The 9,831-nt window shown below is 44.1% G+C and overlaps 1 long non-coding RNA gene across 1 annotated transcript; it reads right to left on the reverse strand.

The window, feature by feature from the left end:
• Positions 1-3,833: 3,833 nt before the first annotated feature.
• Positions 3,834-9,626, reverse strand: LOC310769215. The gene is made up of 3 exons (XR_014551535.1): positions 9,484-9,626; positions 6,809-6,959; positions 3,834-4,035 (listed from the first exon to the last, which is right to left on the reverse strand). It is a non-coding gene; the product is annotated as an uncharacterized lncRNA (long non-coding RNA).
• Positions 9,627-9,831: the final 205 nt, after the last annotated feature.

A 9,831-nucleotide genomic window follows, 5' to 3' on the forward strand; every position in this document is an offset into this window, starting at 1 on the left:
GTAGCTTAACCCAGAGGTGCTCTGTGCTGTTGGGTGAGTTGTGAATCATTTTCCCTACATTATTATCATGAGGAGACTGAACCCTAGATGATAAGGGACGCCGGCCAGTAACTCCTTTCTCTAGGCCATGTGTGCGGAACCTTTGGCCATTCATTATTTGCTGAACTACAGCTCCCATCATGCCCAGCAAGCATGGCCAATGGCAAGGCATGGTGCGAGTCGTAGTTCAGCAGCATCTGGAGGGCCAAAGGTTCCCCAAACCTGCTATATCCCCTTCCGCTTAATAATAATAATAATAATAATAATAATAATAATTTATACCCCGCCCATCTGGCTGGGTCCCCCAGCCACTCTGGGCAGCTTCCAACAAAACACTAAAATACAGCAACCTATTAAACATTAAAAGCTTCCCTAAACAGGGCTGCCTTCAGATGTCTTCTAAAAGTTTGGTAGTTATTTTTCTCTTTGACATCTGATGGGAGGGCGTTCCACAGGGCGGGCGCCACTACCGAGAAGGCCCTCTGCCTGGTTCCCTGTAACTTGGCTTCTCGCAGCGAGGGAACCGCCAGAAGGCCCTCAGTGCTGGACCTCAGTGTCCAGGCAGAACTATGGGGTGGAGACGCTCATACCTCATAGTACAGTCACACCTCAGGTTGAATGTGCTTCAGGTTAAGCGCTTTCAGGTTGCACTCCACGGCAACCCAGAAGTAACGGAGTGCGTTACTTCTGGGTTTCGCCACTCGCGCATGCGCAGACGCTGAAAATGATGTCATGCGCATACGCTGAAGCGGCATAATGCAACCTGCGCACGCGCAGATGCGCCGTCGCTTCTTACATTCTATTCAGGATGTGAACGGGGCTCCGGAATGGATCCCATTCGCATCCCAAGGTACCACAGTACATTTATGTCCCAACCTCTCCTCCAAGAAGTTCACGCAGGTTCTCCCCCTGCTCATAAGCCCACAACAACCCTGTGAGGTAGGTCAGGCTGAGAGACACTGACAGGCCCAAGGTGAGCTTCCTGGTTGAGAAGGGATTTGAACTCGGGTCTCCCAGCTCCTAGCCCAATACTCTAGCCGCTACGCCATGCTGTAAGTATAAACCCTAGGGACTGCTCTTACACTTCCTGCTGTGTTTCTAAAGATGACAAAAATTCCAGTATCCTTTGTCCAAAGTGTCCTTACGTTGTATTCCTCTGAACTTGTGTGTAAGCTTCTCAGGGAGGCCTACAGACAACACGCTTCTGTAAATTAGCCCCTTTGTGCTTTGCTAAGAGATCTGATTTTGTTGATAACACTATAGAATGCTGCCTGTGTGTGAGGTGTGTCAAGGGTGCTTAAAGAATTTGCAGCCTAACCACAGGTTTGAGGGGGGCAGTTTCCTCCCTTTAGCCCCCCCCCCAGCAAACTTGTATATTTCTGAGAACCTTGGAGTTCCTTGAAGCCTGCTAATACCTCCCTCTTGTGCATAGATGGGAGGAAGATTTGGCTACATAAGCAGTAGCACACACATCTTGAAAACCAGGAGTAGAAGGAAGGATTGTGCTTTTCTGGGTTGCTGGCAGTTAGGACCATACTGGCAGGGCCGGATTTAAGTTTGATGAGGCCCTAAGCTACTGAAGGTAATGGGGCGCTTTATATGTCCAGCTGTCCTTTGTCAACAACAAATTGTCACTGTTTTTGGTGTTGCTATATTGTAATTTATGGACCTAATAGGTATCTAAGGCCATTTGCACGTAACAAATTACATGAAATCAATCAGTAGGCATAAGACTCATACCCTTAGTCTATGCTGCCTGATCATCAGTCTACAAGCACTCTTTAATATTAGATAACAGGTACAACAGCTTGACCTACATTCAACTGTGCTGCAATGCAGTCTGCAGCTGCATGCTACATGTGGCCATGCAACCAGTCCATGCAGAATGTAGGCATCCTATATATAGAAATGAGCAAACCAGTGATATTTTATGGAGGAGGCTAGCAGGCGGGGCCCATTACTTACCTCATAGGAGGCTACACAACACAAAAGACTTTTGCTGTTGTTGTTGTTTAGTCGTTTAGTTGTGTCTGACTCTTTGTGACCCCATGGGCCAGAGCACGCCAGGCACTCCTGTCCTCCACTGCCTCCCACAGTTTGGTCAAACTCATGTTCGTAGCTTTGAGAACACTGTCCAAGCATCTCGTCCTCTGTCGTCCCCTTCTCCTTGTGCCTTGTGCCCTCCATCTTTCCCAACATCAGGGTCTTTTCTAGGGAGTCTTCTCTTCTCATGAGGTGGCCAAAATAGTGGAGCCTCAGCTTCACGATCTGCTGTATGTAGCAGATTTGCTTTATGTAGGTTTTATTTTATTTGTTTTTATCTTATATTTTGGAAATGTACCGTATTTTTCGCCCCATAGGGCGCACCGGCCCATAGGGCGCACCTAGGTTTTTTGGTGGGGAATAAAGAAAAAAAAAATTTTTCCCCCAGGCACGGGGCTGGGGTGGGGGAAGCCCGAGCTTCCCCCGAACCCAGCTCCCAGAACAGGCTGCTATCCGCAAGCCTGGGGAGACCGGCGCAACTAGGCTTGCGGATAGCAGCCTGCATCCCGAGGCCTGGGGCGCTCTGAGCCTGCATTCACCCCATAGGACGCACACACATTTCCCCTTCATTTTTGGAGGGGGGAAAGTGCGTCCTATAGGGCGAAAAATATGGTACATCCAGGTTTTTTCCTTTAAATTTTTTGGGGGGCCCCAAGAGAGTGGGGCCCTAAGCTATAGCTTGTTTACCTTATACGTAAATTTGGCACTGCATACTGGTCTGTCTAGCTCAGTATTGTCTCTAAAGTTCCAAGCAAAGTTCTCTTCCAGCTCTACCTGGAGATATTACGGATTAGACCATAGATCTTCTGCATGCAAAACAAATGCTTAACCACTGAGCTTCAGCCCTTCACCAATTAGAGAGGTGCTTCTTTGTAAAGTTGTATGAATTTAGCCCAGTCATAGGCAAACTCAGCCCTCCAGATGTTTTGGGACTGCAACTCCCATCATCCATGACCACTGGTCCTGTTAGCTAGGGAGTTGTAGTTCCAAAACATCTGGAGGGCCGAGTTTGCGTATGCCTGATTTATCCCATTCTGTTTCCTGATGGTTCACTCTCCCCTGTGTTGAAATCCTCCTCAGTTTCCAGTTCAACTATGGGAATTTCACAAAACTAATTCCAGAAATGGACTTTGTTCAGTTTGTCTATTATTTCTGTTAATTTGCTTGTTCTTCCTGTGTGTGTGTGTGTGTGTGTGTGTGTGTGTGTAGGTATATATGTATAAGACCACTGCCTAAATTAAAACAACCCCCTCAATTTTTAATGTGACCTTGCATATGATTGCATCCATATTCATTTTATGCAGTGTTTTATTGTGCAGATGTACATTCCTGTACATGAGGAACACGCCACATCAGAGAACCAGAAAAGCACACCAGAGAACAAGAACTACAATTCCTCCAAGTTTGCTTATTTATGTGATTTTATCAGATCACAGGAGTGCATGTTTGGTGCGTTGATAAGTCATCATCACAAAAGGATGGGGAAGGGTCATAGCTTTGCTTGCAACAGGTTGCAGGTTCAATCCCCAGCTTCTAAGGCTGGGGAAGGACTAGGGTGGCCATATTTGAAAAGGTGAAAATCTGGACACAAAAGTTCTTGAGCTTTTTTTTTAGTTTTGCCCAAAGTTGTTGAGTTTTCTCTCAAAAAAAAGAGGAGAGTTTCTGAGCTATTTTTGATTACAATCACCAAATGTCTGGATTTTCCCGAACATTTCAACAATTTCCACCTGGGCGCTGCTTATGAGGGCTCTGTCCAGTGAATTTCAGATGAATCGCTTGACTTGGTCTAAGGCAGCTTTATGCATTCTTAGGATCTTCATATTGATACAAAGCACTGTGGTCTTTAAATCTGTAGACACTGCAACGCTGCCCTCTGCTGGGCCAACATTCGTCTTACCTTCCACCTCTCTCCATTCTGCCTTCCTCTTTTCTTTATGTTGCTCCAGACCACATCTAATAGGAAAACTGCTTAACATTAGGAGAAACTTCCTAAGACTAAAAACTTGTGTTTTCTTTTTCTTTTTATGTCCTCATGAAAGTTCATCAGCAGCATCTTTGTGTGATCTTATCCTAATATACATATTTTTTTTTGCAAAGCAATTTTCACTAATACATTGTGTGTTATTTTCACAAATATTTTCATTTTATGCACACTATCTCATAGTACATGCATTTTGTGTAGATAAGTTGGCTGGAGAATTGCGTTGCAAAATTCAGAAAAGTGCATATTTCAATGAAAAGCTGTGTTTCGGTTTGCATATTGTTTTTGGACAGGGCTTTTTTCAGCTGGAACTCACTTGAACTCAGTTCCAGTACCTCTTGGAGGGCACCGTTGCCTTTCTAAGAGAACGAGGAAGCTGTTCATGGTAAGCTCTGGCAACTCTTTTTCTAGAAAAGCGTGAATTAGCTGTTGGCCTAAATTTTATTTTCAAACAGACTAGGGTATACATTTGCAGCCAAATGCTGAATTCTTAAGCATAATTACTTGGAAGTAAGTGCCATTGGAAGTTAATACTTGAATCCTTGGTGAAATTGCCATGGTCTTTTTACTCTAAGCAGAAAATTAGAGGAGCCTGTTGAAACTGGGAAAAACCCTTTGAGTTTCACCAGACTTCTTCACATTTAATTCTGTAATTCTGTTTCAAATTGGTTTCAACATAGTGTTTTAATTGTTGTAACCCTCCATGGGACCTCATGACAAAGGGCAGGTGATAAATAACAATTGATAATAACTGCTGACATGGGGATTTTGTTGTTGTGGTCAACTTCAGCACCATTTTCTTCCTCTTCGTCTCCTCCTAGTGGTGATAACAGGGGACAGTCTGGTGCTACTTAGGCTGAGAAGAACATCTCCCCTGTTTTCTCTCTCTTTGGTGCAAAAACTAATAATACACAATCACCCCGATGCTGCCACCGCTGACTAACACTTGTGCACTGTCAGTGAAATAAATCCAAAAGAATGTTTTCTTGAAAAAAAGAATAAGCCATGGCTACAGAAGTTCTATATAAAGTCTTACTAAAATTATTTGGAAAATAAACATGTTTGCTGCCAAAAACTGGTGGGAATAACTCATATCATTTCGTAAAGAGAGATTCCTGTATATGTGGCTGTGGTGATCACACAGGGTCCCCGGACCTTTCACCGTCTATTGATCCCTGTGCCACCACCCAGGCCCTACCTGGTACAATACTGAGTCCAGTCAGGGTTAAATTGGAACATAAACTTCTGTTTATTTATTGCAATTTAACAAGCGTGTGGTTTCATAAACGGTATTGGTCAATTACAATCATGGGGTGCCTATCCAGACCTATAACTTCCACTACCTGCTCTCACTCACTAAACCACCTCTCAGATATTTACTTGTCTTCCTAGTTCCTAACTGTTCCTGACTCAGCTTATTTCGCTACACTAACTCAACCTACCCACAGACTCTATCCCAATTCACTCCCACTCCAACCAACCACCCAACTCCCAATGAACTCCTCCCTTTGCCCCTACCAGAGCTGGTTTTATAGTCCCTCTGACTCCACGCCCTGGGTTCTGATTGGGTAACCTGTTTAACTATTTCACCTCCAGCACTCTCATATGTTAACGTCACAGTGGCATGTTCACAGAAATGGTGAAAGTAACTGCAAAAACAGAGAGGTGTATCAAACCTATGGCAGACCAACAATGCTTGGAGGCTGGACTCTCATAAATGGGCCATGAATGGTGTAGGAGTGCAGTGAAATGTCATTCTTTCAGGTTATTGATGTCAAGAGAGGCGAGATTCAGCTAGGTCCTGGCACAGAGAGGAAAATAGGGAACCGAGGAAGTTTCATTTGATGGAATCGAACTAATTTTGTATCTAGCTCAGTATTTTCTACACTGACTGGAAATGACCGTCTATTGTTTCAGGCCTGCCCTACATGGAGATGTTGGGTATTAGGCCATGCGACTCTTTGCATGCAAATGTCACATTTAATGTGTCATTAAATGTCTCAGTGTATTTAGCATGCCTTGTTTGTGTGCTTGTTTGGTTTGCCCAAACTACAGTTGCCAGTGGGATGATGGGATTAACTTTTCTCCCCATCGTCCAATAGTAGTAGTAGTAGTAGTAGTAGTAGTAATAATAATAATAATAATAATAATAATAATAATAATAATTTATTTATACCCCACCCATCTGGCTGGGCTTCCCCAGCCACACTGGGTGGTTTCCAACCAAATATTAAAATACAGTGATGGATCAAACATTAAAAGCTTTCCTAAACAGGGCTGCCTTCAGATGTCTTCTAAAAGTTTGGTAGTTGTTGTTCTCTTTGACATCTGGTGGGAGGGGGTTCCACAGGGCGGGTGCCACTACTGAGAAGACCTTCTGCCTGGTTCCCTGTAACTTGGCTTCTCGCAGGGAGGGAACCTCCAGAAGGCCAATAAAAATTGCCCACCCCACCCTGAAGTTTCCATTGATGACAATGGCAGCTTCCTCCCACAGACTTCTAGAGGATTTAAGAGACAATTTTCACTAGGACCATAGTAGACCAGAAGGGTTAAGCTTCCCCTCTCCTATACCACACCTTGTTTGGGCACATGCAACATTTAACGTCCTATCTAATCTGGCTGTTGGGGGCTTATGGTCCTAACGTGAAGCCAAAATATCTCATTATGGACATTAGAATGCCATTTTGCAACTTTCCACTCTGCAGCAATGTTGGCTGGGTGTCAGTTTTTATGGAAGTTTCTCACCTGAGGTGCTTTGGCAGCTATTCCCAGTAATCGCAGTCATAAAAATGACTTTTCACTCTGATGTATATTTTAAAGCTTCTTGTCTCACCCAATCATGGAGTCATTGCGATGGGTGAAAGAAAACATCCATGAGGTCATCAGAGGGATCTACCTGGCAGTAGAGAATTCTGAGTCAGAAAGTACCAGTGATCTCTGGTTGCATTTCAATATCCCCTTTAGGGTGAGGCCCATGTTAAGAATCCAGCTAGCCCAGTGTGGAGTAGTGAATGACGAAGACCTCCACTTCCAAGGTGCCAGTGATCCCATCTCTGTATCAGTTGACTCCTTACAACAAAGGCAAAAGTCAGGGATTGGGCAGAGGACAAATGGTGGAGACTGCCTCCCCATCCTGACCCTTCCAAGGAGGAGGAAGAGGAAGACAGTCTAGATTTACAACAGTGGTTTGTGGGTGGTCACAGCTCAGAGGCAGATGAGGGGGAAAGCTGGGAAATCATAGGAGAGCCAGAACAACACCCAGCTAATATGTTGTCCTTATAAAACATTCCAGACCCTCCATCTCCCAGAACCCAGTGAGCCTTAAAAGTAGGAGAGCAAAGAGCTCAAAGACAAAGGGCACGTAGCAGCACTCCTAGCGGAGATGATGATGATGATGACAGATGAGAAAGGGGGAGGGAAGGGGGTGGAGATTCACTCAGGACAATGCCATTAACCAAGAGGCAAGGTTCCATCGCCTCTCTCTGTAAAGATCAAAATAAAAAAAGGATGCCTAGAAACTTTTCCTTGTCTTTATGCTTTCCTGGGCAACCAGCCGGGAGCCTCTGACATCATCCTGACAATCACCCACATTTAATAGGGAACTGCTACATTAAATATAGTGTTTGGCAATACAGGTTTAAGTAGGTGTAAATCTAGCCACACCGTCTTCTGTCAATGGAAGGCCAATGCATGTATGTTCACAACTATCAAAAATCTACTGAGATGTTCTAACACATAAGAACATTAGATGAACCTGCTGACTCAAGCCAATGGCCCATCTGGTCCAGCAGCCTGTTCTCAAACCAAACGCCAGTGGGAACCTTAAAAACCGGACCTCAGCATAGCAGCACTCTGCTCACTTGCAATCCCTAGCAACTGGTATTCACAGGCACAATGCCTTCAGACAGTGGAGGAAAAGCATAGGTAACTACCATGGCTAGAAGCCATTGATAGTCTTATCCCTGTGAATATTTCTAATCCTTTTAAAAAGTCATCCAAGTTGGTGGCCATCAAATTACAGTGGTACCTTGGGTTACAGACGCTTCAGGTTACAGACTCCGCTAACCCAGAAATAGTACCTCGGGTTAAGAACTTTGCTTCAGGATGAGAACAGAAACCGTGTGGCGGCATGGCGGCAGCGGGAGGCCTCATTAGCTAAAGTGGTGTCTAAGGTTAAGAACAGTTTCAGGTTAAGAATGGACCTCCCGAACTAATTAAGTTCTTAACCCGAGGTACCACTGTATAAGAAAGGAGATTCCGCCTAAACATCTGGAAGAACTTTCTGAGAGTAAGAGCTGTTTGGCAGGGGAACAGTCTCCCAGGTTGTGGATTCTCCTTTCTTGGAGGTGTTTAAGCAGAGGTTGGATGGCCATCTGTCATGGATGTTTTAGTTGAGATTCCTGCATTGCAGGGGGTTGGACTAGTTCAGGGGTCAGCAAACTTTTAAAGCAGGAGGCCAGTCCACTGTCCCTCCAACCTTGTGGGGGGCCGGACTATATTTTGAAGAAGAAAAAATGATTGAATTCCTATGCCCCACAAATAACCCAGAGATGTATTTTAAATAAAAGCACACATTCTACTCATGTAAAAACACGCTGATCCCCAGACCGTCCGCGGGCCGGATTTAGAAGGCAATTGGGCTGGATCTGGCCCCTCGGCCTTAGTTTGCCTACCCATGGAACAGATGAACCTTGGGTTCCCTCCCGACTCTATAATTCTATGATTATGTCAATCCTATTTTCCCAAACATTCCTAAGAGAAAGGTCCTGGACTAACTCTGAATCTACCTTTCTGACAATGACCTGATGCATCTATAATGCCCTTTTGCAGATGGACAAATCTGTCAATTCGATTCTCCAAATTTCAAATTTTTCCAAACTGAATTTCAGTTACCCACATTTCCACAGCATTTTATGGTTTATTTTTATAAGGAAAAACTTTCCATGAAAATTCGTTAGCATTTTGGTGCAGATTTCTCAAAAATAAACACATTTGTGCATTGCAGTTTTGATACACATTTTTGCAAGCAATGTAATGCAATATAATGCATTCCTGTATGAACGTTTCACAGATATATGTGCTTTTATGCACATTCCCCCCCCAAAAAATATTCATTTTTGTTCATATTATTTGGTTGCAGAACTGCATCGAAAAATTCAGAAAAGTGTCAGTTTCAAATGGTATCTGTGTTTTGGTTCACATTTTGGTTTGAGAAGTGTGAGTTAGGCAGTTTCTCATTAAAATGCAAACAAATTTGAATTTCTCCTCCCTCCATTTCACCTATTCTCCATACACCAATTATTTTTAATGGGCTGCCGGCAAAACTATACTATAATTCTCGGCAGTTGGCAAGCAGCTGAGCCGGGGGGCGGGTGGCAGTCCCATCACAGCAGCACAGACAAAGAGGGAAGTGATCTTACTTGTTTGATTTCAAACTGGAAAAAAGCCTCATCACCTCTCTGATGCCAGTTGTGTATGTCATCTTAAGATGACTACAGATCTGTTCGCGGTACTCCAGCAACGCCCTTGATTTCCTTGGGGAGTAGCGAGTTGCTGTAACTTGAGGCTGCAAAATAAGAACCGAACAGATAGATGGTTGTGTTATTTGCCCCGGTTTATTGTTTTGAGCAATTCCCATCGTACTGGAAATTCAAAATAGTTTTCACTTGAAGAGGAAACTGACTCAATTTTGCACTTTCCAAGACAGTTCAGGAATGGAAGTACCACCATCCTTTGGGATTTTCCTTTTTCCATCCCCCTGCCCCCAA

This window comes from Podarcis filfolensis, assembly GCF_964270895.1.
Source record: "Podarcis filfolensis genome assembly, chromosome: 8".
Taxonomy (NCBI): Eukaryota; Metazoa; Chordata; class Lepidosauria; order Squamata; family Lacertidae; genus Podarcis; species Podarcis filfolensis.